The sequence below is a fragment of the Electrophorus electricus genome, unplaced genomic scaffold, assembly GCF_041902795.1.
Source record: "Electrophorus electricus isolate QZ-2024a unplaced genomic scaffold, ASM4190279v1 Scaffold157, whole genome shotgun sequence".
NCBI classification, from domain to species: Eukaryota; Metazoa; Chordata; class Actinopteri; order Gymnotiformes; family Gymnotidae; genus Electrophorus; species Electrophorus electricus.
In genome coordinates, this window is record NW_027658438.1 from 100,084 (window position 1) to 105,000 (window position 4,917).

Here is a 4,917-nt window from a genome sequence, read left to right on the forward strand (position 1 = left end):
TATCCTTGTCTTCTCTTTTTGCTGTTAACATTTTCTAAGGTTCATACCCTCAAACAATATTTTTTCTGGCATGTTTCAAACATTCCTTTTTATATTTACAAGCTTATTTGTCTTGTCTTGTCTCACTCTTTATTAAAACTACATGACCAATGTTATAGACATTTGCTTTAAGTGAGACTTAAGCGCATAACCTCCTGCATCCTAACCTAATCCTCTGACCTAAGAGGGACTGACCTACAGGCATTGCTGCTTCTACGGCACAATGTAGTGGCTCTTGGAGTCTTTTCAGTATATTTTTGAGTCCTCCACTGCTGCCAGTTCAAAGCAGGCCATCACAGTCCCTTCACTGCTGTTGATGCACCTCAAATGGGAAGAAAAGCGGGGAGGTATAAGGTTTCCTTGTGCTTTTAATGTCTGGTTTGAATGTATGAGAGGGCATGGAGCGTACTGGGGGGAACTAAGCTGCCAGAGATTGATCAGATAACACTCCAGAGAGGAGAACTTGCCGTTAATGAAAAGGGAAAAGTAGAAGAATATCCTCCATGTCCAGGCTTTAGTTATACAATGGTAGCACAGAGATAGACGTGCACCCCGAGACTGGCCGCAGGGAGATGAGGCAGAGAGTGCGGAGTTGAGGAAAGGGATGGAAGTGGCTAATCATTGTAATGGTGGAAGGGAGCAAAACCGTAGACATGCCGTGTGAGGGTAGGAAATTGGCACCAGAATATGATTTCTGTTGGGTAGAAGAGAGCGAAGATGTGACATTGCAGTGTGGGACTTTGTGGAAGCGTGAAGATGGCATTGGGGCATTTGCTCACTTCGTGGAAGAGATCAAACGTGATGAGAAAGCAGGTCGAGTGGTGCGCGGACTCCGCTGGATATTGCTGGATTCAGCAGCTACTCCTTTTAGGTGGCCATTATGTGGAGGTTTCTGTTTTCAGGCTATCGTTGTGTGGAATTTTTTTTCTTTTAGGTGGTTGCTATGAGGTAATTGCATACCAAGGATTTTATCACTGACTGCTGTGTAATGTTGAGGTCTGCAGAGGAGGGTGGCAAAGGTGTCAAAACCAAAGAAGTCTTTACTTCTAGATTTCGATGCTTGATACAAAACTAAGATATGTGCTTATATGATTTTTTTTTCTGTTTGTAATAGTTTTTTTGCCAGTGTGTTGATATTACAGTGTGTTGTCTGACATCTCTGTTTTTTTTCCCTTTTAGTATTTACTTGATCAGTGTTTGAACGATCTTGAAAGCGAATGATAAAAAGCTTTGTTGAGGATTGAGGAGAAGGAATGCGTGAGCAGAGTGAGATAAATCTGAGAAGTTAGAAATAGAGACGGAGAGGGAGGATACTGAAATGGGCAGACAGAGATAAGTCATCTGCTCTGAGTGATATTTGGCTTGACGGAAAGTCTTGGAAGGGATCCACTGGGATCTGTAGAATCTGACTCACTCAGGGGAGCATCTGAAAGTTTGTCATGTCTCATTGGTTATAGGTCAGCAGTACAAGGAAGACTTTCTACAGCTTGAAGAACTACTTGGATTACTTTTTAGTTCTATTCAGTAAACAAATACAATGTGTACATTAGGACAGGAATGTCATATTTGTTACATTAGTATGCAGTAGGACTGATTCATGTATATAGTTAGATTTTGCATATCCCCATGTCCTAAACACATTAGGTGATGTTTTTGTATGTGGCCTAAGCCTAGTCTTTGCTAAATTACTATGCCAGTAAGACAGTTTGCTAAATTACTAAGACCAGCCTTAGTTTGTGGCATGGAACCTGTGTTTGGTGATGTAGAGAAGATTTAAGGTCCTTTGTTGGTGTGCTGTTGAGAAAATCTTGTGTGAATGAGATGGTCTGTACAGTTATACCTCTGATTGCATATTGCTCCTTTCTGAAGGTTAAATGTCAGTTAAAATTGGGCTATTTAGGCCCACCATTGGTGGATTTTTGTAGTGGTGTTGCATTGTCATAACCATTATACATAAGACTGTCACAGCTGTTAAAGGCATTTTTACAGTGATTTTCCTTCATTTGATTTTATTTGACCTCTGTGTAAGTGGTAATCTATGAGTTCATAGAATCAGGTGTCTCATCTGTGGAAGTATGAATGTCTAACAAGTTTCACTGGCCAAGTGTACTTGTCCCTAAAATTCCATGTCCTCTTGATTTATTTTAGGGTCCACAAGCACCATTCTTAACAATCCACTTTTAAGGACAGAAAACGGATGCAGGACATAAATGCTATTCAAGTGAATCAACTGAAATGAAACCCAGTTTACTGGCATTTTATACTCCTTGGCCATAGCTATGTCTAAACAAAGGTTTTGTAATTGAGGGAAATGTGCCATAGAGATTTCCTGGTTTTTAGGTTTTGAACCCTAGTGCATAGAGCATCTTCTATATGTATGAAGGTTTCCCATTTATGAGCACCCTCTGTGCTGAGATATTTCTGAAGACTTTAATACTTTAATTGTATTTGCTATTTGATATATAGTTTTACCATTATTGGTACTATATCTCAATCTGTCTTACTACTCCTCAAAAGGACAACACAGGGCAGGAAGCCTTTTCCTTCAGTCCTTCAGTGGTGCAGTAGTGGTAGTTTATAGGCCATACCCTTTGTACATTATGATCTTACTAATTTGGGGCCATTGGCAGGTGATTCGGGTCAGGAGAGCTGTAATTTGGGATTATCACAACCAGGAAATTGTGGCAGACAGGTGTGATGAGGAGTTGCTGTGGCTCCACAGCTCGGGCAGCTGGAGGAGCAGCGGACGTGGGTATGACTCAGCTTTGCAGATCTGAATATGGGAGTGAGTCTCTACCTTATTGGGTCAGCTCACTTGCCCCGGAGTGAAGACGTGCCTGCCTTGTTGGGAACCCCTGTAATTCATTATCCTCACCTGTCAAGTAATGGCTGCATAGGATTAAAGGGTTGAACTACAAGAGCTCTCTATATTTGTAGGAAGCCCTTGGAGAAGGGGGAGAAATGCCAAACTGTGGTGGCGGCAGTACTGATGTAGCTGTGAAAAATGTCCTGTCATAACCAGCAGAAGCACACAGTATGTGTTCCATCTGTGCAAATCACTGCCATAGGGAGGACGTATGGAAGCAGTTGGTTGTTCCGAGCTTCTCAAGTTAAAGCCCTAACACGTGGCTCTGATACGGATCAGAATAGCATAGAAAATATATTTTATCTACCATTTCACGGTAATCATTTAGAAGCCTTCTTCCCCCTGGGGCAAAACTGGTTTCATTAGGCACAAGAAATGGTGAAACTGTGACCTTTGTCTTTTTAATCTTTGGTTTTGTTTAGGTTGCATGCAAATAAATAAATGGTGGCTTCACAAACATGTCGAATATGCTCTCACTTTAGACTAATAGCATCATGGGTTTTGTAATTCACAGGTTGGGTATAAATGTGTCTAGAATATAAAGCAAATGTATCAGTCAAGGGACCTAGAAAAGACTCATTTTAACACATGCTTTGACATGATAAAGCATGTAGCCCTTTAACACGATGGTGATGCATCCAGTAGAACAGTCCTTCAATGCAAACTGCAGCCCTTGATGGAGCTTGAAATATTTTTGTGTACTTACTGATTATTATTATTATTATTATTATTATTATAGCATGGGCGTCACTAAAAATATACAAATAGGCTAGCCTCCCCAGGAGAACTATCCATTAACACATTGTTTAAAAGTCGTTTTTAGTTTGCTTTTTAACTGACGTTACATTAGCTTTTGTTCATCACTCATCGGTGTCAGTTTCATTTCGGTCAATTGTAACAGGCATTCAGATTACGTGATTTCTTTACTTGCATGCTGAATGTACACAGTTTTCTGGCAGAGACGCTCTGTCTCTCACATAGCGCAACACTGCTAAGCAGTGCAGAGTAATAGTCAACAGTGTCACAGATCGCCCAAACATTTAAATCTCTCATACTCAGATTGACAAGTTTCAATACACCTCCCAGGTTTTAGCGCCGCTATATCTCAGTAATTTGGAGACACGACGCCACGGTTGAATAGGGTAGCTTGAACAAGAACTGCTGACGATTTAAACGAATAATGCACGTTTATTTGGTGGGACTAAAGACAGTTCAAAGGGCATTGTAGTCTACAGGCAAAACGACGCCCATGTTGTTAAGAATGTATTGTAATTCCTAGGAGTGTGACTTACTCTTAAATATTGTATGTGTACGTGGAACACTTCAGAACAACAGAGAGGAAGAAACAGGTTACTGTAAATGCAATGTGAAATCAAGACAGAAGCATAACTTCAGTAACAAACAGCATGTTGACTGAAAAGGGTGGACTGCCGACTGGTATGGGAAGGAAATGAGTCACGATTGGCTTTTTAGTTAATAGTTATAGACCAGTAATAATTACCTACAGTGTGGTACTGCTCAGCTTGTGTAAATGCATGTTCCCCAGAGTGAAGAGACAAAACTCAAGTTTATGTAAATGGTCTTGCGCCACAGTATGCCTTTTATATGTTCAAGGGACCTCCGAGGGGGGAGGGGGATTGGGGCATTTCCCCCAGAACGAAATGAAATATTCTGACCGACTGCACTGCGCCGCACTGCCTGTGCTGAACAGGTTTTTGTTCAAGACAGAGACTCCACATGGAAGAGCGTTTTCCGTGCTGCATCCAGTTGATATCACACTTCTGAATGATTGCATTGCATATTAATAACCCGTCGCTGATTTCTGAAAACCTGAATTTAATTTCAGTACAGTGCTCATATGCGTGGTGGCCGACTGTATTTCACAATGGCTGTTTCTACTCCTGTAGTTCGTAGGCCGCTCCACACGCCTACAAATCTTTATTAGAAATGTCAAATAAAGTGACTGCATTTTTTAAAAATAAATCCCGCCTGATTTGAGACTGCTGATGAAC

The 4,917-nt window shown here is 41.0% G+C and overlaps 1 protein-coding gene across 1 annotated transcript in view; it reads left to right on the forward strand.

Moving 5' to 3' along the window:
• The first annotated feature begins 3,944 nt into the window (after window positions 1–3,944).
• Window positions 3,945–4,917, forward strand: part of LOC145654785 (gamma-aminobutyric acid type B receptor subunit 1-like) — a 16,366-nt gene continuing 15,393 nt past the window's right edge. The window contains exon 1 of the mRNA XM_081708832.1: window positions 3,945–4,917. This exon is cut by the window's right edge and continues 615 nt beyond it. The gene's annotated coding sequence lies outside the window, so the exon portion shown is untranslated.